The following is a 27,372-nucleotide window of genomic DNA, read 5'->3' on the forward strand; positions in this document are numbered from 1 at the left end:
GTGCTTCCCAAAAGGGTATACATACGAAAGGGTATTGTTTTAAAATTGCATCATGTGTATGTTCCTAAAGGTATAGTTTTTGCTAGTTTAGCCCGTAGAAGTATGAGAAGAAAACTTTTTCGTTTCTCCTGACTTCTAGGGCAGAAAATACCAAATTCCGGCAAATAGTACCAATAAGGGGTGGAATTGAACCACAACTTATATATACACGAATTAAAACAAATGGGGTATAGATTTTACAGGACAAGACTTGAATTGATCATATTTTGCTGTTAAGTAGAATAACGTTTTTAGAACCCTATAAATAATTCTAAAAACAACACCTCCCGGGTTTACGAATGAAAGAAATGATCCAGTACATCCACGTTGTAAAGTTTTTTATATGATATTCTTAGAGAAAAAAAAAACACTTGAAACAATTTATTTGCGATAAAAGAAGTCTATTTTTTTTTACTACACGGCTAGCAATGTCACTCAAATTTATTGGAAAACCAGGTTTTGGGGACTTAAAAAGTTTAAAGGTGTAAACACTCCTTTTAGCTCATGACAGCTAAGAACACGCAAAGTTGTTTACAATCCGCAACCGAAGGGCGGACAAAAGATCTGGAATGGTCCAACACCATTGTTACTCAGCTAAGGACACGCAAACCTGTTTACAAATCGCAACTGCACTGAGGGACGTGATCTGGCAAATGGCCAATGATGACAAAAATGGCACATGTACCACACCCTTCACCTTAATGGAGAACAAACATCAAAGACAGTGAACTGGATTGTTTTTGGTCCAAACTGCAAAAAAGCCTGGTAAATTCTGTTCCAACTGAGGAGTAGAGTCAGCTGACTTATCGTGCCGGCGCTTAGCTCTTTAGCATCAAGCATTTTTTACCCAACGTAGGTTACAACCAACATTTAGTTTGTCCGCGGGTTGTTGAAACAATTCGCCAGTACTCATTTGTATCCTTATGACTGTAAGAGCCAAGTACCTGCCGTCACAAAGTCCTCTTACCACAAAATTAGTAAACAGCACTTATCAATCAATCAATCAATCAATCAATCATTCAATCAAGTGACATTATGAGCCAGTTACCTGAATGTTGAGTTTGGTCGTGCCAAAAACATTCCTGGCAAACAAAAGTACAACCGGAAGAAGTGGACAACCTTAGCTATTAGCACTATCTTCACTTGGTGCATGCATGGCGAGTGTCTAATGTGCAATTGTCGATAAATTTTTCTTGTTGGTGTATGGGAAAAAGACTGTTCTGAATTGCAAATGGCGTTCACAAAAATGATTTCGAGTTCAGCTCGGCACTCGACCAAGTAAACTCGCATTCAATCGATGGTTTGAGATAGGACAGTAGAAAGTGGGGAACTAATCTCGTACCCAGATCTTCTCAACCTTCGGAGAGAACATCTGGTAAAGTCGGATTTTGCTCGCGTCAAATGTGTCATGTGACACACAACGCAACTACGCATGCTCGGTAATTTGTAAGATGAAAAGCTCACTTGGCCGCTGTAAATAGCTAATGAACTTCTTTCTCATACAAGGAAAGACAAGTAACACAATCTTGAAATAGAGTCGAGGAAGAAAAAAAGCCGTAAGTCGTGTTTTTGCTGATAAATTCAAACCAGCCTTCAACGGTGGGGAAAAGCGCGCGCTGTGTTTGACGCGTACAAGTTAGCTGTACGCGTCAAGTACGCGTCAGATTTGCAAAGTTTTTTCCCCATCTTTTTCCCCACGAATATCGTCATTTTAAAACATTTTGTTCTAACAAGCTTGAACTACAAACACGACGCGTTTGTAGAAAAGCCTTTAAAACCAAATATTTTCCTACTAGTTAACGCACGGTGCGCGCGTGCCAAACAAAGTTTACATCATCCGCGCGGAAATGCTGAAGCTGTTCATCAGCCAATCAGATTGGCGAATTGAACGCACTTGACCAGATGTGTACTACCGTGGTAAGTAGACATCTGGGTACGAGATTAAGTGGGGAACTTCTTTCAGTTCTTTGAAAAGCTGTGTAGAACTTGCTAAGATCTCCCGCAAACCACCAACTTATTGTAATAGTAAGACGCGTTACAAATGATGGGCAAATAAAGTTGCAAGTTGCAAAAATAAAAGATAGGAAATCAAAAGGATGTATGGTCAAAACCACAATAAGCTTTTCTTTTAACATGTCCGTAACAACGAAAAGTTCAGGCGAAATTTCGGGTCAGTAAGCAGCTCTTACAAGGTCTCGCATAAAGGGCTCGGATCAATTTAGGTTTCTGGGAAATTGCTCACCTACCCCTCCCCAAACCTAACATTAACCCTTACTTATCGCTTTGGGCAAAATGTTAGGTTTGGGGAGGGGTAGGTGAGCAGTTTCCCAGAAACCTAAATTGATCCAAGGGCTCGCTACAAGGCTTCGAGAGAAGAGGGGGTGTATAGGTATAGGTTCGCAGATCGACGGATTTAGCCTTAAAAAGCGCACGGATTGTGGATTTTTGCCAAATATTGAGCAGATTCGCGGATTTCGAAAATACAGTAGATTGCGGATTAGCTGAGAATTTTGGAGCGGATTTCGGACTCTTCATGTCAGGAAGTTCGGTTCGTGGATACTAAACGACGTTCGGATCACTTTGGTCGGTCTTCGTAGGTATAATGGCGGAATTGTTGCAAAAACAAGCAATGGAAAAAACTTCTCGAAAAATTGGCCTGAAAACAACATTTACTGTCCGTTGGAGTGAAACTATACCACACAAAGTTTTCAAGTAATGTGGATTCGGATTTAAACGAAAGCAGTGACGGATTGACGGATTTAGCCAAAAAATAGCACGGATTGGCGGATTTCCGTACCCCTATTCGCCCCCCTCAGAGAACAATAAAGACAAACAGAAACAATGCCCCTACCTTAAAAACAACTGTTACACTAAATGATCAGAAGAATTACAAGGTTACGAGAGCTGCTGCAAAATTTCAAAGCCTTCAGTGACCGCTACTCATTCGCAAGATAGAAATTATACCTATGCGAGCTGCCGATTCTCTTTCGACTCAAGCCGAAAACGAAGCGCGTGATCCACGCGTCTCGAGAGAGGTTAGGCTGGCGGCTCTCACCTTGGTCATTGCAGATGTTTCAGCAGGGAAAGATGTCTGTTAACACGAAAGTTCTTGAAATTGAGATTTTGAAATTCTATTTTAGTATAATAGAAAATAATTTCTAACAGAATTTTAACAAATCGCCGGGAAACGAAAATTGGAAAATGTCATGAAACAATACTGACTCAATCCACGCGAGACGAACACGTTCCACGACTTGGTTTTGTTTTCCGAGTTCTTGTTTGCCTTTTAAGTTTGAACTCAGATTAAGATGGAATCCGCCAGGACTTCGAGTAGTTATTGGACAAAATTATGTACCAACATTATTTACACTTCATTGCAAGCTTTTGTGATACTGCTTCAAATATCTTATCAAAAGAAATCTTTTCTAACAACACCAAACATCGAAAACCATTTTCGAAGTTTCACTAAATTCCACTGAATCGCTTAAAAGACGTGAGCTTTTGCCTATAGCTTGTGAACTTTGAATTTCATTTTCTAAGACTCTGATAAGAAATTGTTGTACCAAAATCATTTACACCTTATTGCAAACTTTTGCGTTACTGCTTCAAATATCTTATCAAAAGAAATCTTTTCTAACAACACCAAACATCGAAAACCATTTTCGAAGTTTCACTAAATTCCACTGAATCGCTTAAAAGACGTGAGCTTTTGCCTATAGCTTGTGAACTTTGAATTTCATTTTCTAAGACTCTGATAAGAAATTGTTGTACCAAAATCATTTACACCTTATTGCAAACTTTTGCGTTACTGCTTCAAATATCTTATCAAAATAAATCTTTTCTAACAACACCAAACATCGAAAACCAATTTCGAAGTTCCACTGAATCGCTTAAAGACGACTTACAAAATGGCTACACGTGAGATTTTGCCTATAACTCAGGTGAACTTTGAAATTCATTCATCTCATGCTCTGATAAGGAATTATTGTTGGTGTTATCACGGATAATTACTTACATCTTTACCTTTAATAAACGCTAGGAAATAAACGCAATAGGATTTAAATTGTTCTGGTAGTCGATTTTTGTCCAATTTAAATAAATATTACTCGACTTCCTGGTGGATTCCGTCTTAAAGCTTTTTAAAGCCTTGGACATTTCAAGGAACATCACAAACAAGATCGGACTGATAAAGAATTTGTCCTTTGTACCGCAACATGTTATTAAAAGAACCTCGGCAATCCAAACCTGATTCATAAAATTCCTTTGAGATTAGTTTCACGTGAAACGAGCATTTGGAAAATCCTCTGACCTTGCCTATTAATATGGCTTAATACCGAAGGTTCAAGTCCAAGCGTTTTCTGTTTTGAGCTTGTTAAGGACTGTAACACCGTAAAGAATGGCCGTGTGCAAGGTCGTAAAAACGCTAGCCGAGGTTTGCAACCACGTGACAAGGTGGCCATGTTGGATGACAAAACAATAAAACATGTTTTTGTAGAATTTGCATAACAAAAAAGTTTAGTTGCCAAAGGAGGAGAACGCTTTGTTCCTGTCATCCAACATGGCTGCTGTGACGTCAGCTGCAAACCAGCAATATGGGGATCAAAGTTCCTGAGATGTTTAACTTCAGGTTTTATGGACGTTTATAACTAGAAGCCTACTATCTTTTAACAGGCTCTGTGAGTCATTTGCATTTTTGACCATGTGGTTGTAACGTTCAATACCTTAAAAAATCAAACCCAAGTGTGACTTCAAACAAAATATGTGATATCATTCAAGCTGTTGAGCAGTACTTTCATGTGGTACTGTTTATTATGCTGTACAAGGTGGTTCTAACTGGGTAAAAGTCTTTGGATAAAAGCCTACTGTGTGATTATTCAAATGAAAGATGAGCAGTTGTGTTGGGTGGTGATGTTTAATTCTCAATATGCATATATTTTCCAAATTGAAATTCTTTTTATGTTGTGCTGACTTTTGGCATCTTGAGAAGATTTCAACGCTGTGGGCACATGTTTGAAATAGGGAATCAAGAAATGCGTTTCAACTTTGCTAACAATTGGCTTTGTTTTGCAAGCGAAAAATGACCCTATATGGCCATTTTTGAACAATGGCGCAACAGCTTCAGAACACACGAGGGATTCGACAAAGTTTCCGATTAGCATACGGGAAATTTAAACGCTCGGAAAGATGGAAGAAAAGACAAATTCTCCCCGGGAGGGTGATACTGGTAGGTTTTGTTCAGTGCAAATAGCGACGGTGCGGGGGACGGGTAGGGGCGACAGTTCATGAAGGTGAACAAGTGGAAATAAAAATTACGAAAGGTTTCGAGTTCAAAGCGCGTTTCGCCTCTTCATAACAAGAGTTTGAGTTCAAAGCGTGGGTTCGCGTCTTCGCAAGCGCGACTAAACGATTCAAGCAAGGCTTCGAGTTCTAAGCGTCGGTTCGTTTCTTCACAAGTTGGAATAAATATTAACAAGAGTTCGAATTCAAAGCGCGCGTTTGCGTTTTTGCAAGTATGACTAAACGACTGGAGCAAGGCTTCGAGTTGTAAGCGTCGGTTCGTTTCTTCACAAGTGTGAATTAAAAACAAGAGTTTGAGTTAAAAGCGTGAGTTCGCAGTGTCGTGAGTTCAAAGCGTCTTCGCAAGTGCGACTAAAAGTTTCGAGTTCAAAGCGTCGGTTCTTTTCTTCACAAGTGTGAATAAAATCTTAACAAGAGTTTGAGTTCAAAGCGCGAGTTCGCGTCTTTGTAAGTGCGACTTAAAGTTTCGAGTTCAAAGCGTCGGTTTGTTTCTTCACAAGTGTGAAAAAAATCTTAACAAGAGTTCGAGTTCAAAGCGCGAGTTTGCGTCTTTGCAAGTATGACTAAACGATTCGAGCAAGGCTTCGAGTTGTAAGCGTCGGTTCGTTTCTTCACAAGTGTGAATAAAATCTTTACAAGAGTTCGAGTTCATAGCGCGAGTTCGCATCTTCGCAAGCGCGACTAAAAGTTTCGAGCAAGGCTTCAAGTTCTAAGCGTCGGTTCGTTTCTTCACAAGTGTCAATAAAATCTCAACAAGAGTTTGAGTTCAAAGCGTGAGTTCGCGTCTTCGCAAGTGCGACTTAAAGTTTCGAGTTCAAAGCGTCGGTTTGTTTCTTACAAGTGTGAAAAAAATCTTAACAAGAGTTCGAGTTCAAAGCGCGAGTTTGCGTCTTTGCAAGTATGACTAAACGATTCGAGCAAGGCTTCGAGTTGTAAGCGTCGGTTCGTTTCTTCACAAGTGTGAAACAAGAGTTTGAGTTCAAAGCGTGAATTCGCAGCGTTCGTCTTGGCAAGTGCGACTAAAAGTTTCGAGTTCAAAGCGTCAGTTTGTTTCTTCACAAGTGCATCCTCGGAGACCCAGGGGCAGTTAGTGGGGCGAAACGAAGGAAAACCGGGCAGAAATCGTTGCGACGAAAGTTTTCAAGTACGGCACGAAGTGCCCCTGGGCAACGAGTTACTCCAGACCATTTCCAAACGGCTCTCCGAATGCTGGCTCCCGATTGGGCAGAAAAAAACCTTTGTATTATTCTGCCCAATCGGCGAGCAGTAACTTGGGAATCACTTTGGTGTGTTCTTATACGCCGTCTACTGTGTCCGCCATACTTGTGTCGTTCGTTCACCAAAGCTCTCCATGAAAGGGAAATTTCCATTTAGCTTACATCAGATAGCCCAAAAAAATCAGGGAATCTTTTCCGATGTCAGAGAGAAAAATATATTTCAAGATCGACGGGAAAATTTTCGTTTGGACTGATCAGAGGTATCGTAAATACTGGCTTGTTTATCGATCGCCCGCTCGATTGAGCTTGTAGGTTTCAAATATTTATTTCTTTATCCGAGCTTCTTATTTTGATAGTATCGCTATTTAAGGCTTGTACATTTGGATTGTAGCCTTTCCTTATAATTTTCTCGGCTAACTGGAACTTTCCCATATTGCGTGGACCAGACAAGTATGCCAAACAGCCGCCAATGCATCACACCGTGAGAGGTATTTTAATGTTCTTGTACGGGCGAAGCCATAACATTTTTCTGAATCGTCAAAAGTTTAAATATTTTTTTCCATGTATTTTATTTTTTCCACGATCTTATACCTGAGCATAAATTAATTAGTGAAAAATTATGTTGTTGAAAGGATATATTTGCTGCATTAATAATAATAAAATAATTATTTTTGCTGAAAGATTGACTTTGTAGATTTGCCAAGCGATTATAGAATTGGAGTTATGTATGTCGAGGGTTTTTCCTTTGAGTCGATTGTTAAAGATCAGGTTAATTACTTTTAAATTCAGGTTAATTACTTTGTAATTACTTTTAAATTCCAAGCCAAGAGACCTTAAAAGGTCTGGTGACAAAGGTAGGCTAAGTTTTGGAAATTGTTTTGCAACGCGACATTACAGGCAGAATGTAGTTGCTGTTGTCTGTGACAAAGTTCACCCTGTAGTCCAATTTAGTTCAATTTAGATGACTTGTGTACCAACCAAAGAGACAGATAAAACTTTGCTGTTATGTAGCTCATACACTTCATTGTTCAATGTGGCAAGAAGATAAACCCAGCCTACTGTCGAGCCAAAGTGTACATATGCCTGCCGTGTAGTCTTGAAATACAAAGAAATATACAACCCACTTTTAATTTGCATCAGTATGTAAAAGAAAATATTACACTGACTGTTGTCTTTATTTCAATACCAGTAACATCTAATTTCATTCATTATCCAGCTGGGGAAAGGGAAGGTGCTAGCTGTTACATTTTGCCCCAGAAATTTCATTGCCAAATTGTATTTCCAGGAACAGGAAATGCACTTTGCAGACTATCTATATACCAAGTTTAATACCACATGCAAGGTAAAGCAACACCTTGGTTATTTATTAACTCAGCAAAAAAAAAATTCAGATGTCTACAAATCTAAATATATGTAACAGATTTTAAAATGTGTAGAAAACTGTACAAATCAGTTTTCATGGGAACTTAATCGCACAAAGCACACTACCCAGATGGTGCTAAGCAATTTGTAAACTGGCAAACCGGCATTTTTAACCTAGTGGTTAGTTCGGGTTAGTTCTGATTGTTGCCAGAACTTCTTATCTTTAGCAATATATTTCTATAACAATTCTGTAATTAATTTATTGATAAGGAAATAAAGAGAATGTTGTTGTTAGAAGCCTGTGAAAGGAATGGTGTCAATGTACCACAACAGCACTTCACCCTCTATTCAAAAGCATGTGTTGCTATTTGGATTTGTTAAGCCAGAATTGTAATTGCAACAAATCCTCCTAGGTGTGATCATAAGGGATTGCCTCATAGCATCAACTATGAGTCTCCCTGTGATTAAATGGATCAATTTAGGTTTCTGGGAAACTGCTCACCTACCCCTCCCCAAACCTAACATTAACCCTTACTTATCGCTTTGGGCAAAATGTTAGGTTTGGGGAGGGGTAGGTGAGCAGTTTCCCAGAAACCTAAATTGATCCGATTAAATCATATCTGCAAGAATTAGGAGAGGGAGGTAGAGATGTTCAGCCATCTGAGGTACTTTTATTATTTCATGACAACGGATACAACTTCAGCAAAATGAACCTGAAATGTTTCAGTATGTTAAATCCACCTCTTGTAGACAAAAACAAATACTTGCTTTCTTTGAAGATACTATGAAGTCTTTCAGAACAAAAAAAAAATATGTTGTGATTTCTGTGCAAAAGAATGTGTCTACATATGGACAAAAGTGCCCACAGAACTTGGGGAGTATGATTTCAATGTTGTCCCTCAGAAATGTAAAACAGGGTGAAAGAAAAGCACTAAGTTTTACTAAAGGAGTTTCAAAAAAGTATGTACAAGGAAGTGCTAAATTCAAGTCAAGATTATTTGTTTCAAACGTCGACCGAGTTACATGACTGTTTCAATAAATAGTTGAACGAACTCCTCCTAATAATAATTGTTGTACAAACTCCTGTCTTAAGTGCTCAACGTGCTATCAAAGTATAAGACTGGGTACGATTTCCGCACAGTATGTATGGAGTTGTGCAGAAATCTTGCCTATGTAAAGCACATACAGATCGATCTACACGAACAGAAAAATCTGGATCAACCCATTTTAATGGAGATTTAAAAATCTCTTGTCTGGTCCACGCAATACGGGAAAGTTCCAGTTAGCCGAGAAAATTGTAAGGAAAGGCTAGATTCCAAATTTACAAGCCTTAAATAGCGATACTATCAAAATGAGAAGCTCGGATAAAGAAATAAATATTTGAAACCTACAAGCTCAATCGAGCGGGCGATCGATAAACAAGCCAGTATTTACGATACCTCTGATCAGTCCAAACGAAAATTTTCCCGTCGATCTTGAAATATATTTTTCTCTCTGACATCGGAAAAGATTCCCTGATTTTTTTGGGCTATCTGATGTTAGCTAAATGGAAATTTCCCTTTCATGCAGAGCTTTGGTGAACGAACGACACAAGTATGGCGGACACAGTAGACGGCGTGTAAGAACACACCAAAGTGATTCCCAAGTTACTGCTCGCCGATTGGGCAGAATAATACAAAGGTTTTTTTCTGCCCAATCGGGAGCCAGCATTCGGAGAGCCGTTTGGAAATGGTCTGGAGTAACTCGTTGCCCAGGGGCACTTCGTGCCGTACTTGAAAACTTTCGTCGCAACGATTTCTGCCCGGTTTTCCTTCGTTTCGCCCCACTAACTGCCCCTGGGTCTCCGAGGATGTCACAAGTGTTGATAAAATCTTAACAAGAGTTTGCGTTCAAAGCGTCGGTTTGTGTCTTCACAAGTATAAACAAAAAGTAAAGCGAGAGTTCATGAAAGCGTCGGTTCGTCTCTACATAAGTATGAATAAAACGTTTAATAAGGTCTCATTTTGAATCGTTGGTTTGCGTCAGTTTATAAGTATGAATAATAAGTTATGCGTGGTTTAATTTCACTTCAAAGCGTTGGTTAGTTTCAGGCGCGGAAACCTGTCCTGACGAGTACAAATATGACGCTACCTACTCCCCCAGTGTAGCTAAATTGTCATACCGACGATCTTCCGATTAGCCACGAGCTTTTCCGGTTAGCTTCGACCAAAGTCCCTTAGCGCAACCAAGAACAAAGGGACTATTGTTTAGTGCTTAATCCAAAAAGTTGAAACACAACAATAGACCATTTCTACTGAGTAGATGAGGCCGAGTAGAAACGAATCACTGTAGTATGGCTATTTTTGAAGATCGTCTCACGGTGTTTATTTCATATTTTCCAGAGATAACGCGTTCGTCATATTAGACTGAGTATGAAACAATAAACCTGTATTACCCATCTAATCCTCTAAAGAAATTCAATAAACTACTCAGATGGTGTTCAAAGCCTGACCCTTTAATGAAATAACTACCCGTGGTTCAATAGCCTAGCCTCGGGAGCGATTTCCGGCCAAGGGTATGGATATTACGGATACTAGCAACTCTACCTGGGTGATATAGGACTCTTTTCCGTTATTTACCCACCCTGTGAGATATTGCAGGGTAAACGTACTCCCTATTTAAGCTATAGTATGTTTCTCCAGAATGGGTTTTTCTTTGAACTGTTTTAGTGTGAAATGAAGTTACGGGACTTGCCTTTTTGGTCTGAGATAGTGTAGGCCTAAAAAATTCGAATTAATAAGTTGACACTGGCTAAAAATATTGGTTTTGAACGTTTCGACCACTACTGTTGCCTTCTTCAGCAAGATAAAAATGCAAATGTTCAACGGCGTCCTGTTAAAATATGTAAAAATATGTATGCCTCTTAAAGGGAATTGAAGACGGACAATTATAGGACGTAATTAATGCTGGTCTATATAGCCTTGAAAGGGATATGCTAATAACATTTAAAGTTCATTAGAGATTGGCTTTTTGCGTGCTTTTAGCCCATGCATTAGGGTTGGCCAGGGAAAGGGGAAGGAAATGTGAGCAGCAACATTTTTGAGATCTAAGGGCAGTTTCCCTTCTAGTCTTGAAAAGAGAAGAAAAGAGAAGAGCTTATGTAATCGATTTCATCTTTTATTGCACTTTCCGTAAAGAATGAGAACATCAATATTAGCCCGATTCTCCAATGCAAGTCTTATTCGTAAACGTTGTTCCTTTACGCTGACCAGACACTAATCTTTTAGCTCTGCAATACTTAACAATTATTGGATGAGGTTGAGCATGATAGCGATAATTATCAAGGCCAAAGTTTCTATTATCTGCCGAAGCCGAAGGCTGAGGCGGATAACAGAAACTGAGGCCTTGATAATTATCGCTATCATGCGAAAACCGAATCCAATAATTGTTTTATTATGCACATTCCTGAGCTGCACTTGTAAAGACAAGAGCGCGCACAAAATATACTTTTATAAGCTTACAACCTTTCGTCACTTCTGCATGCATAAAACTATTGTCTGTAGGTATGACGTCACTTCTACATATGTAAAATCTAATGTCTGTAGGTATGACGTAAGAGAAACAGCAAGCAAGAATTAGCTGCGTGCTTATAGCCAATCAAAATCAAGCTGGTGACACCAATGTATAATAATATAAATTCATAGTCACTCTGCTTGCTATGAAGAAACGTTTGAATCTCGCCTGTGCAACAAATTTCTTCCTAATGCGCTTTTTTCGTGTAATTGCAATTTATGGAGTAAAAGCAACCCGAATCGAGCAAAATTTCGCATGATTTAGGATTTTAGGTATTTTAGCTTAAAACTTTTCGCGTTGCCGCGAAAAAAATATGCAGTAAAGGTATATGAAAGGGGTGCCATTACCTTTACTTTCAAAAATTGTATATGAAGGGGTAGATGGCGTGAACCCCCCCCCCCCCCGTATAAAGGAGAGCAAGATGCCAAATGGTAATGAAATTTTTTATGCAATTGGGCACGTGACCTTGTCAGTCATATAAATACGTGCTGGCACTTAATGGTAACTTGAAGTTAAAAGACCTGATATTTTTCGACTTTGGAGTTGCTAGTTCAATATCCGGAAACCGTAAATGCTAGCGCGAATTCTTTTGAGTGATAACATCACGTCCTCAGTGACCGCGCAGAGTGAGGGGCTAGGGGGGCTTTAGTCCCCCACTTTTGTGCAAAAAAAATAAAATAAAATAAAACAAAAAAAATAATAATGAAAAATAAAAAAGCAACAGAATTGTAAAAAAAGGTAATTTGTTTTAATAGGGACAAAAGTTACTGGCAAAGCAAACGCAGAGATGAATTAACAACAGACGTTGTAATAATGAATTAGATATAAGTGGCAATAATTATCAAATTATTTTTTAATTTTAACCTTGTGCTAGTATAGGTTTATGTATTTTAAACGGCTTCATTCTTCAGATAGACCTCTCTGGAAACCTTGTAATTTCGTAATTGGTTAATTCAGATCCGGACTCGTGACTGGGTTAAGTTTTTAACGTGATTGCCAATTGTTCGGTTGTCGAGCCGAATTGATAATGGTACGATTTTATGCCGCCATTACGTCCTGGCTTTTCATCACGGTATGCAAACTTGTACTGGTAAATCCGGCAACCAGTGCACCTGGTAAAAGATCGTTTTCGACTGCCCGGAGATTAAAAACGTGGCTTTCTTCAACAATAACCCAAGAGTAAGAGAAAATATTTTCTCTTGCCCAAGAGCTATTTAACAACCTGACGATTTTAAACAGTCACAAAGAAAGAACAGACAGACTTTCTCTTCTTGACACTGCAAACCAGCTGCAAACGAAATTACTGATCGCAACCGTAACAGAAAACGAAATGTTGGTACCTTTAAAGTATCCGGTCCCAGTAGATCAAAGAGTGGGTAATGCTATCAACCAGATAAATCGCTAAATCGCTATCTCGGCAGTGGGCAACTGTTTAACAAAACCTACTTCGCTATCCACTGGATAGTGATTTATCCGGTGGATATAGCGTTTTATACCATGCCATAGAAAAACCAGCCAATCAGAATACAGGAAAGCCGTTGTATATTCGACGGTATTCAACCCAACCTTCCCATAGTGCGCTGCGACTGTATTATAGTAAGCGTATTTTCTATGGCATGGTATAAAATAGTTACACAACACTTTCTCGTGGTATACTATGGAATATCCCACTTGTCACTTGTATTTTCTTGGCATACACACTCGCCTAAAGGCTCGTGTGTATACCGAGAAAATACAAGTGACAAGTGGGATATTCCATAGTATACCACTCGAAAGCGTTGCATAACTAGTATGTAGTGATAGTGAATTTAAAGATCCGACAAAACAAAGCAACAGCACTGAACTTTTGGGAACTAAAATTTCGTTTGCTCTGTATTTTAGATGTATTAAAATCGAAATTTTGAAGCCTGTATATCCTGAAAATGAAGATGAAGTATTCAACATGACACGAGCATGGGACAAAGAAAAATTCTGAGTCCCCGACGGGAATCGAACCCATGGCCTCCCAGATACCGGGCCATTTAACTAGGTTGAAAATGGCTAGGTTGATAAGCGTTGTATCCACAAGCGTTGTATCCATAAGCGTTGTATCCACAACTATCTATAGATCTTCAAATATCTTCTGTTTGGCTTCGTTCGCGTTAAAGGGACACTGTCCCCAGTTTCACTTCAAAAACTAAAGAGCCTAAAGACATGGAAACTTCCAATAGTGGTCCAATTTTGTTAAAAATCACCATGCAAGGGTATTAAGCAATAAACAAGTGATAGTTTTGTCACAGGGAGCAGAGGAACCAAATTCGACCTTTGTAAATATTAAAATGTTCGATCTATTTCGTAGCGCTTCTCCCGCCCTGGTTGCTGGTTATCTGATCATTTTGTTTACGCGACGGTTAAACCAGCGGGAATCCTGTTGCGCTTGGCGTAGCCGCAGGCTCAATGACCGTGGGCGCCACAAGATCGTTACACACTAAGCAGACTAAGAAAAGAGACAAGGGATGAAACAGATTTGAGCCAAATTTTCGATCGCCGATAACTCGCTACAGATTCAATCAATAAGCCTGATTTTCGGTATACGGTCTTACATTAATAGTATCTCGAACGCTGTTTAACCATTTCGATGAAGATATTCATTAAACGAACCTTTCGGCGATCGCTCTTTTGGCGTTAAAAGTTAGCTTTCGTACGATGTGCACCGCAACATAGTGGTGACGGAAATGCGTCATACCAGATGTCTGGTGTATAACCGGAAGTTATTTCACACGGAGTAGAGAGCCAAATTGGAGCTTTGAGCTTTAAAATGTTTAATCTATACACAGGGGACACAGGGAGAAGAAGAGCCAAATTTGAACTTTGTGTATATTTAAATATTCGATCGAAATCGTGGCGCTTGTCAAACGTTATTGATCCGATATTTTTGTTCAGGCGACGGTCAGAGCGCTGGTATCCTGTTGCGCTTGGCCTTGCCGCAGGCAAAAAGACACCGCTTGGCATGAATTCGAATGAATCTTCTTTGCTCAACTCGGTTCTGTAGTTATTTAAAAACCTGAAAAGAAAATATATCGGTTTACCAATAGCCTCCAATCGATCGTTGGATCGGTTGACCGATCGATCTGAATAAATATCGCAACAGAACAATTTGATATTACAAGTTTCTTGCGTACCATTGCACAGAGATGAATTTATTCCTACGATCTTTGCCCTTCACTTTTTTTCTGCAGCGGAAGACTTTCCATGGTCGAAAACATGTGTTTCATTTAAAATCTCCCTCCAAATCAGCTGTTGTTTTGAAATTTTAATTAGTAAAAGATGATACAACAAACGGCACTTCACTTCCGTCACCAGTATGTTGCGGTTCACATCGAACGAGTCACGTGGTACTATGTTTCATCCCTTGTCTATTTTTCTTCTCGGCACTTCGTGCCTCGCTCGGAAAGCGTCGCTTTCCGTCCGTTGCCCTTCGGGCAACAAACGAACGGAAACCCGCTGCGATTACGCAACAGACTATTGAACGAGTTTCCCGCTGGCTTAACCGTCGCGTAAACAAAAAGATCGGATAACGTATGACAAGCGCTACGAAATAGATCGAACATTTTGATATTTACAATGGTCGAATTTGGCTCCTCTGCTCCCTGTGGTTTTGTGATGCCATCAGGAACTTTAGATCCCAACTTGAAAATTCAGGCTGAGTTTCAAGTTTTGTCCTTGTGAACTGGAAAACAAGTAAAATTATTATGGCTCCCTTCTCCCTTCAGCAACAATTTATATCTTCATCTTGATGTACTAGGTGCATTTCATGTACGAGAAGACCTATTCGCCAATTTTAGTACTTTTTACTGAAAAGCATTACAATCCCTGTGACAGCGTCCCTTTAAGTTTTGCGAGTGTTAATTTCCCAAATACTGGATACTGTCCGAACACATAGAAACTTGGAAAAAAAACTTCATGTCCAGTACTGGCCATGAAATCCCGGGTTTCTAAACTTCATTCTAGTTCTACACTTCTTAATGTATAGAAGTAAGAAATACGCTGACAAACTAGGGATTATAACAACCTTTCGCCCAGTCATTCTACTCTTGTCATTCTTTACTAAGTTCTACACTTCTCAAGTGTGGAAGTGTAGAATACTCCGACAAACTAGGGATTATAACGACCTTTCGCCCAGTCATTCTACTCTTGTCATTCTTTACTTAGTTCTACACTTCTCAAGTGTGGAAGTGTAGAATACTCCGACAAACTAGGGGAAGGGTCGTTATAATCCCTAGTCAATTGAAGTCCTGCTCCATCGAAGAGCTTGAAAATAGACAGAAAAACAAAGATTTAATGGAAACTTTATTGTAATTTCGAGCTATATTTTTCGGTTCAAGTGTACAAGAAAGTGCAAGAACCGTCAAACCGCATAACGTGTTCAAAACGTGTTTGAAACTGATACCTGAAGTGAACAATGCAATAACAAGCATGTTTAGGTGAAACACATGTTTCGGGTTAAATGTGAACACAGCTTTAATTGAGTTCCTTTTTGAGTTTCCTATTGAGTCCCTTTTGAGCTCATTACTGAGTTCCCTTTGAGTTTTCTATTGAGTCTCTTTCGAGTTCTGAGTTCCACTTTAGCTCCCTTTTGAGTTTCCTATTGAGTTTTCTTTTGAGTTTCCTATTGAGTTCTGTTAATGTTTTTAGCTCTTTATTTAGTTCCCTTTTCAGTTCTCTTTGCGTTATTTTTTGAGTTCGCTATTGAGTCTCTATTGAGAGAAGAACTTTTGTGAAAAGTCGCAGATGCTTTTGGCACATTGTTTAGTTCAGTTAATTTAATGCATTCGTCGCAACAATTACTCTGATGGAAAATAGTTAACAATTGAACCAAAAGTTAATGGGAGGGGTGGCTGGAGAAAGAACAGAATTTCATCCCCAAAGGCCTCTTTTAATATACTAAAATTCAGATTGGTAGCGAGGCCTAGAGGACACAAACAAAAGAAATGAATAAACGTGCTTGTAACATTTCTTTTGTTTTTCTCCTCTAGGCCTTATTACCAAGCTGAATTTTAATATATCGAAAGAAGCCTATTGCAACCTAACTCCGGCCCTAAAGGTAAGATAACCTAAAATGGTCTAAAATTACAGACAGCAGAAGGATATTCGATAATACATAAATACATACAACATCCCTTCAGTAGTACCCAATTCATCAGTTAGTAGTTATTCTTTTCATGTGTTACAAAATTCTCAGATCAGTTATCCTGGCCAAACACGTCTTTGGGGCATTTATTAAATTGCCAACTAGGGACAAATTCATTATTCTCCCGAACCCACATCTCCCCAAAGACATTTAGGAATATATAGCCTTGGCTCGATGAATCAAACACAGTATTGCATATGCATGCGCATTTGATCATATTTGCATGTATAATTTGTGTACTAGAAATATTAAATTATTATTATGTGGAAGGAGGGGGATAATGACAGACATTTTTTTTTCAAAAAGTTAGTGTCCCAAGAGTATTGACGAGGATTGTAATATTTATGGCATAACCAGAGAGAAATCAGTTTATATTTTGACAGACCATACGTCGTGCCTTGCGCAGACATGCGTACAAAGCCGAGCGGAAGTCGGACAGCCGCCAGCAAAAAATGAAAGGATTAACAGCTGCACCGAGAGAGGTGAAGGCTAAGGTGACTTTAACGTACCGCTTATATGAAGGAGAGGATGGCGAGACGACCGCTGGTAAAATGGCAATCGGCGCCCAGCATAGCAACGATGCAGCAACGACCATGGCAACCGCTTTGGCAGACTTATTCCAGAATGGAAACTTTCGGCACTCAGAGGGGTACTGTGAGGCGATGATCTTAGCTTCGCGCCTAGCAACAAGGTACATAGCCACGTGGAAGGAGATGATGAGGATTATGAGGATGGCGATGTAGAAAATGCTGTACATCGGTGTGTCGGTGAGTAAATTGAGCAGTGTCAGGGATATGGTGAAAAACCATGAGACTGAGATCACGGGTGAAATGCTGATCTTTGTTATCCAAGCCTCGTACCAGTACGGGAAGCATATGGAGATGAAACGATCCAAAGTGACACAGAATTCTCCGTTTAGCGATCCAATGAACAGGCCGAACCCCATTAGATTTCGTGCGGTCTTAAACAGGCCACTGGAACCATAGTTGATGTTATAGATGTACATGGGTACATACACCGCGCAGATTATGACATCAAAAAACGACAAATTGATCAGTAAGATAGCGGTGCAAGTTTGACGCAGCTGTCGATTCAGTAAGACGGCAAGGATGAGCAAGATGTTGGAGATCGTTCCTATCACTGAAATCCCGCTGCTTAGTAATGTAAGGGCGATAACTTCTCCCGCTGTCATGCTGGGGTACGCATCAAAGCTGCCTTCGTCCGCGCTGTCATTTGAAGATAAGCTGTAACTTTGGTTATCCGCGCTTTGGCTCTTCATTTCTGAGAGCAAGCAAGGATACCTTGCAGCTTAAGTTCACATTGTCCGCAAAAACGAAGGTTAAGCGTTCGTTTTCACAGCAAACTTGGCTTGGTATGATTCATATCGTGGATTAGAGAAATCGACTTACCATGAATTCGTCCAGGTAAGATCGAGGTTCACAAGCGTTTCTTTTAAAAACGTTGTTCTTGGTTGATACCGCAGAGAAAATGAGAAACGTCACGGGAAACGCTGACGTGCGTTTTCTCTCCTTAAACAATAATGTTGAATTCGCTACTAATCAGCGTCGTACTAACCAACCACTACCAAGATCATAGAACTCATAAGAGTGTCTTTGAAAAACGTTGTTTTACGTTGATACTGCAGCAAATGAGAAACGTCACGGGAAACGCAGACTGACGCGCGTTTTCTCTCCTTAAAAAAAAACGTTGAATTCGCCACTAATTAACACCGGACTAACTAGCCACTACCAAGATCATGGAAGATCAAAAGAGTTTCTTTTTAAAACGCTGTTTTCCGTGGCTACCTCAGAGGAAATGAGAAACGTCAAGGGAAACACTGACGCGCGTTTTCTCTCCTTAAACAATTACGTTGAATTCGCCACTAATCAGCATCGTACTAACCAAGCATTACGAAGATCACGGAAGATCACAAAAGTTTTTATAAAAACGTTGTTTTTTGTTGGTATCTTATAGGTAATGAAAAAAACACAGGGAAATGCAAAGGTTCGTTTTTCCTTCTGAAATCAAATCGTTCAATTCGTCACTAATCAGCATCGGACTAATCAGCCACTAAAAGGATTAAAGTTCAAAAGAGTTGCTTTTAGAAAAGTTTTTTTCACTGTATCGCAGAGACAATGGATAAACATCATAGGAAACGCATTCGCGCGTTTTCTCTCCTTCAACAATGACGTTGACTCCGACACTAATCAACGCGTTTCAAATCAGCCGAAAATTATGGGGAAGCAGCTGAATCCGGCAACATTTCCATGATTTGAACTGCACTGATAAGAAAAAGTCACCTTCATTGTCTCGCACGGAAACCACATCTTTTTCCTTTTAGTTAACATGAAATGTTCATAAAACAAACAAACGTTGAACGTGACTGTTCAATTTATTCGATATGTAGCACACGGCTTTGACACGGCTTCAAAAGTCTGATGTTCAAAATGATCTAATGGATTCCCCCTAACAGTTCTTTATCTCACTTACTAAGCGCCTGGTAAGAAATTTATACAGTTTAAAAGTTTTTTTGGTTTCTTTTTCACGAAGTGCCAAAAAAGTTTCCGAAAAAAACCTGCATTTTTCCGCAAGAAAAATACTTCTTTGTTGGGATCATACATAGAAAACAAACATCGTCCGAATGTTCATCACGTAGTGTTTTTTTTTTCGCCGCTATCAATCACGGTAGCCAAATAAGATGTTATGTAACAGTGAACAATTGCGGAAAATGTCGGCTAGCTATTTTATTGTGGTTTGGATATAGTTTATTGTCTTTTAAATTTAATTAATCTTTTGTTGCTTTTTATAAGAACGGCTGAGATAGACCAAAATTTGAAAAACATGCTTAGAACGTCCCCAAGCTGTTACGTTTAAGTTTATTTGATTAATTTTTGCCAAATACTCGCAATGAAACTTAATGTTTACAAAAAAACGTTATGGATCTAAATGACAAAAGCATACGTCGCATAAATCGCATACAGGTTTAAACTCAGAAAATACGCATACAGGTTTAAACCACTTTACAAATTTGTAGAACTAAAAAACATTTTAGAAAGTTTCATGCTCAAATCATGAAACAAAACTAAAACATTCAGTCTCGTTTTAGGTTGAAAATTGGACTTTCTTATAGATTTTTCCGCATCTAGACCGGTCCAGGCTAGCTTCAGCCTTTGCCACGAGAAAGTTACAAACAAAAAGAATACAAAAACTTTGGCTTGTTAAAGTTTCTGCTAAAATTAGTAAACGGAAGAGCCAAAAGACCCGACGAGATAAAAGGTAAACGAAAGAACTAACTTTGGCAAATTTAAGTTAATCTCTTGCACCCAATACACCAGCTTGGGACGAAATTTAGCAGTTTTGTAAGCCAAGGCAAAGTACAACACAAGACTAAATTAGGCTTAAACGCCTGCTAGAGGAATTGAAAACATACTACCAGTCTACTTTTTTCCAAAAAGCCTCCTACTTTGCTTGTATGATTATTTTTTTGATTTAATTAATTATTGACTTATTAAACCCTGAAATGAATTAATTAAAAACTATTGATTAATTAATTAGTCTGATAAAAGTTGACACTGGCTTAAAATATGTACAGGACGTTTCGGCTACTGCTGTAGCCTTCTTCAGCAATATGTAAATTTAAAACGGCGTCCGTGGTGTTATAGGAATAAAAACTAAAAAATGCAGAAAAAGGTGACAAGGAATGTACTGAATAAAAATTGGGGGTGGAATTCTAAAAATGCGACTAAAAAGGATAGAATAGGGGGTGGTATGCAATTAAAAATTGTTAAGTTTCTTATAAATGTTTGGGAATGCTACGTGTTCATTAATAGCGTTTCCATCTCGGACTGAGTGCCACGCTTCGAGGAAAAGTCTTTGTCTCCAAACTGAAGACCGGTCGATAATGTCAACATTTTCCAGATCAATTTCATGATCGTTGAGCAAATGGTGTTCGGCCAATAGGGAATTTCTGTCCATTGTTGTTATCGCTTTAGCATGTTCTTTGATGCGTGTTTTGAGTGCGCGCGAGGTCTGGCCAATGTAAACACACGCACAGTCTTTGCATTTGATTTTATATACAACACCTTTCGACGACTCTTCGCTGATTTTATCTTTGGGTTTTTTCAAAATATTGGCGATGGAACGGATGGGCTTGTGAGCCACTTTGACGTTAAAACCTTTGAGAACTCTTGAGATTCTTTCAGAAAAACCCTTGGCGTACGGTAGAACAACCAAACCTCGCTGTTCAACAACGTTGGCACCACTTTTTTGTTCGGCATTGGATTGACGACCATTACGAATAAAATTGATAGGATAATTATTCGCTGCCAGCGCTTTCAATACACGTTTAGATTCAGATGACACTTCCTCCTCAGTGGATGGGATGTTCTTAGCCCGATCCATAAGAGTGCGTACAAAAGAGTGTTTATGTTGCGTATGGTGGTATGAATTGAAGTCTAGATAGCGGTCGGTATGAGTGGCTTTTCTGTAAACAGAAACGGCTATCGAACCATCCACTTGCCTCGTTGTCTTAGTGTCCAAGAAAGCGATTGAACCTTCTGTTTCCACTTCGATGGTGAATTTGATGTGCTGGTTAATCGAGTTTAGGTGCGAATGAAATTCATCTACAAATTCTTTTTTCAGACACACATGACTGTCGTCGACATATCTAAACCACCATTTAGGTGGGTGTGGAGCCGAGGAGAGGGCCTTTTCTTCAACGTATTCCATGACCAGATTGGCTAAAATGGCGCTGACTGGTGAACCCATAGGACAGCCAAAAATCTGTTTGTAGTTTGTTCCTTGAAAGAGAGACTCTATTCTGACTCTTCATCATCTGAAAGAACCAATTTATTCATAGAGAACATTATCAAACTCTTAGAATTCGTTCTTGACAGTAACTTCTTCGTTTTTCAAGGAACAAACTACAAACAGATTTTTGGCTGTCCTATGGGTTCACCAGTCAGCGCCATTTTAGCCAATCTGGTCATGGAATACGTTGAAGAAAAGGCCCTCTCCTCGGCTCCACACCCACCTAAATGGTGGTTTAGATATGTCGACGACAGTCATGTGTGTCTGAAAAAAGAATTTGTAGATGAATTTCATTCGCACCTAAACTCGATTAACCAGCACATCAAATTCACCATCGAAGTGGAAACAGAAGGTTCAATCGCTTTCTTGGACACTAAGACAACGAGGCAAGTGGATGGTTCGATAGCCGTTTCTGTTTACAGAAAAGCCACTCATACCGACCGCTATCTAGACTTCAATTCATACCACCATACGCAACATAAACACTCTGTTGTACGCACTCTTATGGATCGGGCTAAGAACATCCCATCCACTGAGGAGGAAGTGTCATCTGAATCTAAACGTGTATTGAAAGCGCTGGCAGCGAATAATTATCCTATCAATTTTATTCGTAATGGTCGTCAATCCAATGCCGAACAAAAAAGTGGTGCCAACGTTGTTGAACAGCGAGGTTTGGTTGTTCTACCGTACGCCAAGGGTTTTTCTGAAAGAATCTCAAGAGTTCTCAAAGGTTTTAACGTCAAAGTGGCTCACAAGCCCATCCGTTCCATCGCCAATATTTTGAAAAAACCCAAAGATAAAATCAGCGAAGAGTCGTCGAAAGGTGTTGTATATAAAATCAAATGCAAAGACTGTGCGTGTGTTTACATTGGCCAGACCTCGCGCGCACTCAAAACACGCATCAAAGAACATGCTAAAGCGATAACAACAATGGACAGAAATTCCCTATTGGCCGAACACCATTTGCTCAACGATCATGAAATTGATCTGGAAAATGTTGACATTATCGACCGGTCTTCAGTTTGGAGACAAAGACTTTTCCTCGAAGCGTGGCACTCAGTCCGAGATGGAAACGCTATTAATGAACACGTAGCATTCCCAAACATTTATAAGAAACTTAACAATTTTTAATTGCATACCACCCCCTATTCTATCCTTTTTAGTCGCATTTTTAGAATTCCATCCCCAATTTTTATTCAGTACATTCCTTGTCACCTTTTTCTGCATTTTTTAGTTTTTATTCCTATAACACCACGGACGCCGTTTTAAATTTACATATTGCTGAAGAAGGCTACAGCAGTAGCCGAAACGTCCTGTACATATTTTAAGCCAGTGTCAACTTTTATCAAATAATTTTTAATCTTATCATGCCTGGCTACAAACCAGATATTTTTAAATTAATTAGTCATTTTGGGCGACCAACCTGGATAGCTGGGCACTCTAACTGACATGGTTGAAAAAACATTTTAGAGCACAGCTTTGGTAATGACTTACCAGACATGGCAAGGACTTACCCTAGCTGTCATGGTTGGAAAAATTTTGTTAGAGCACAGCTTTCAGAGCTTTGGTAATGACTTACCAGACAAGGAGTCTTTTTGACTTTTTTCAAGTCAGCATGGAAGGTGTTGGCCGTGTGGTTTCCACAGTAACAATTTCGGTTTCTGGACTTCTTGACATAGCATGTCGCATCTTTGTCCATCACTGCTTTGGTAATCGTCAATTTTGTCTTTTCAGTTACATCTGTGTGTACAGTAAACACCCGCATATAAGAACAAGTGGATTAAGAAAATCAGGCTGAAAGTTGGCCAATAAAGCATATATAAAAGAACCAATTCAGCTTGATAAATAAAATATGTTCTTACCGTATTTACTCGATTAAACGTCCAACCTCGAATGAGCGCCCACCCTATAGGCAGGAAAAGTTAATAAGCACCCAACCCCCATCCCCATTCAAAAAAAACTGAAGTACACAAGAGGAGTACTTTGATTATTATTGAAATTGAGATTGAAATTGACTAAGTACTACTAAAAGACTTTCTCGAAGACCGAGATTTCTTAGTATTTTACAGAAACTTTCAATGAACAGTTAAAATTCTGCTTTGATACATGTTTACGTTTTACTATTACTGTATTCGTTGTTTTGTTGTAAAAAAATTACTGCTCGCGAGAAATAGTGAAAATTAAATAAGCGCCCAGCCTCGAATAAGCGCCCATCTCGAATAAGCACCTCAAGGTCCAAAAATTTAATAAGCGCCCAGGGCGCTTAATCGAATAAATACCGTACATAAAAGAAACAGAATGCCAGAATACTATGGTGTAAATACTAATATTAGTTATAGCATTTATTTCTTTGAAATTAATTTTTTTTAGTGTAAGTGATACCCACGGGCATTTTTGTCTGATTTTTGGCAACATAGCTATTATTACTAAATCGAGTACGCTGATTTTGAAAATCATTGTTGCCAAGCTCAATTCTTGTGTTAAGGTAAAGTTTTGGAGCATTTAATTATGACGTTATTGTCCAAATAAGGAGTTTTCCTTCCTTTAGCTATTTTAAGCATAATACGTGCAGAAACTCTTTCTAAGAATTTTTGACAGATTTAAGGACGTTTCTATGAATATCAAGCCGTCCAGTGAGAATTGACCACGCCCGCTTATATAAAATTCACTTTATCACGGATATGGTGAAAAACGGATGTGATTCTTGTGTTAATAAAAAAGTTGTAATTGAATTGTTTAACAAACATCAGCGATGTTTGACATACACCATGACGATTGCTTTGATTCATAAAGAGAGCGGCAAGGAGAGACAGACGCAAGAAAATGAAGCTGAGAGTGCTCCACATTTTACACAACAAAAATGTGGGTTGTTCTCGTCACAGACAAATGAGACTTTGCAGAACATTGCCACAAAAGATCTTGCGACTCTAGAAATTGATCAAGATCTTTCTATTGGACAGACCCAGCTTGGACGATTCGTGGAAAGGAGGCTACTATCTTCCGACAGAGAGGAAGAACGAGAACGGGAAGAAGGGACGGAAGAGAAATTCCGTGACCCTATTTGCAAGAATAATCCACCTATATTTGCCAACCTTTATGAAGTTAAAAGTTCTGCAACTAGCTCCGAAAAGAGAAATATTTCGCATGCAAAGCAGAGTATCTTAAGTTGTCTAGTGACGGTGTATGAAGGCGGGGACGATGTAAACATTTAACTATATTGTAGCATGAGGTAATGCCGTTGCCATTGTTTATCGCAGAAATGAACCACACAAATCAAGTGAGAAACAAGTCCATTTTAGCAGACGTTCTGACAGAAAAGGTCGTGCCTACGTAGAGTCATTTACACTTCAAGGAAATGATGCTTTGTTCTTCGATGGCTTTGCCCTAGTTGCAGCTATTGAAAAATACAGAAATTGAAAATGCAAATGCTTTCGGTGGCTTTGCGGACTGTTACGTGAACCGCTATGTTACGGAATCTTGTTTTTGAACAAGCTTGGTTGAATAAAGTTAAATTTGTTTAAATTCTCCTGTTTTATCTTCTTGAAGTAGTCTGGAGAACTTCGCTTCGATACCCTTAATCTATTTCTTTCGTTTCTGTAAGAAATGTATGGCGTTTAGGTCGAAATTCAAGCAACTTACCGCAAAACCAAAAATTATGTTGCGTGTGTCATTACGTGTTTAAAGCATTCGCGTACAAATTCTTCGTGTTTCCAAATATGGTTCTTAGCAAAATGAATATTCAAACGCTGTGCGCGCGCGTTACACGTTTCAACCCTTATGGGTTTCTGTTAATATAAATGTTCTTGAAATAAACAAACGTAGACTGTTCAATTTATTCGATATGTAGCATACATCTAATACTCTTGCTGACGGGCTCCAAAAGAGCTAACGGTTTTTTCTTAAAACGTTCTCTCGCTGACTTACCGATTGATGAACAATTCGTGCAGGTTAATTAGTTTTTGAGAGGGTTTTTTACGAACCGCCAAAAGCGTTATAGGAAGAAAAACCTCCATTTTTCCGCAAAAAAATTACTCCTCTGTCGAAATCATAAAAAGAAAACAGACATCGTCCGAACTTTTATTAGGTAGCTAGTAGACCAAAATTTAAGAACACGATAAGCAAAATACTCAAGTTGAGACTTAACTAAGGACAGTTTTATTCTTCTTTACTCTTTTTTTTTTCCATCAGGCTATAAATACAATATTCCAACACTTTTATATACAGCAATTTCAATTTACGTTGTCCGACCAAAGCTTAAAGACGAGGTCGAAAGGTAGTATGGGTAGAAGAAGAGTTCAACTGCAAATGCTGAATACTAAGAGATATAATGACATGACAAATTCGCGAATTTGCACGTTTTCTTTCTCTTCAGAAATGTAGAAACAAGGTACTTCTAGCCACACTCAATTTTAGAAGACTTTTCAAAACTCAAAGCCACTCGACAGTGAAAGTGAAGCTACAGAAAATGCCTCCTGAGAGGAGGACAAATTCATGAATTAGACTTGAATTCTTCACGTGCAAAAATACAAACTTGTTCATTTCCTATTGACCAATTGCAAAATTGCAATGAATTCCCAGACCACCATTTGGTGTTGTCTTTATGCTTTCTTTCTTTATCTGACAACGTTTATTGAAATAGCTGTAATATTTCAAATATCTCAGTAAAAACATTAAAAATGCATTTGTTTTAAAAAAAAAAGCAAAGGGTATTAAACACTTTTAATACAAATATGACTATGTACGCTCATTCTTGACCTTGGTGTTAAAATAAACGAACAATATTCTTGTCGCAAGGTCTGAAAAGTTTATAAACGAAGCTTTCGACTGTATCGCACAGTCTTCATCAGCGATTAAAATTAGCTCACGTTGTCTCGTGAATGCAAATTGTTTAATCACGTGATTTTAATCGCTGATGAAGACTGTGCGATACAGTCGAAAGCTTCGTTTATAAACTTTTCAGACCTTGCGACAAGAATATTGTTCGTTTACTTTTAATACAAATTTGTAGATTTGAAGAAAATTTCATACTCGAATTATGAAATCATATTTAGTTTCCGTTCAGCCTCAGGTTGAAAATAAGACATTCTCATCTTATAGGAGGGTCTGAATGGGGTTAACTGACTAGCTACAAAGGGCGAAAAATATCGAGAAACCGAGAAAAAAATACTGATTGTGACAGGTAAATATTAACCGACAACCGACATGGTCCCACATTGAAGGGATGTTTTTATTCTGAAAGAACAACATTTTATGTAAATTGCACTAAAATTGTTTTTGGACATTGGACGTTCGTTTAAGAGACGTTCGCAAAGCTTAATGACCTATTTAAATTGTAAAATCATTTATCGGTGCAGATTTATACGTACTGTAGCAAAAATTTGGCAAAAGATCGAAAAAAAAAAACACAAAAAAAGCACGAGAGCCATAAATCAGCGTTCGTGGACGTTTCGGAAAAAAAAGACTTTCCTCGCTAAAAATTTACGTATTCCAAAAGCTAGAGTGGGCGTTTTCCTCTCTGTCGAATTAAGACTTACGTAAGAGGACTGGATTACTTCGATGCCATGTAATCGACAGGAAAATAAATTCACATGTAAAATAAAGATTTGGTAATTTTACTGGTAATGATGATTTTTTACAAGTTTTACTCTGTATAGAGTTTTTAAAGGTGGCTCGTAATAGTTTAAATATTCCCGTCTTTGGTTTTTTATTGCTGCTACACCTATAATGTTAGGTTTAACTTCCAGAACATCTTTGTAAAGGTTTTACTCACAGACAAATTGGAGTCTCTGTGACAACAAAATTCGTTGCCATGACAACTACAAAAGTGGTCAAAGATACCTTAGTTTTGACCGTTTGAGGCTGATTACTCTAAAACTAGACGGTAAAAGTTTTTGTTTTTCATATATTTTTTTGTCTAATGGATAA

The sequence above is a fragment of the Oculina patagonica genome, chromosome 14, assembly GCF_052425735.1.
Source record: "Oculina patagonica isolate OP01 chromosome 14, crgOcupat, whole genome shotgun sequence".
Taxonomy (NCBI): Eukaryota; Metazoa; Cnidaria; class Anthozoa; order Scleractinia; family Oculinidae; genus Oculina; species Oculina patagonica.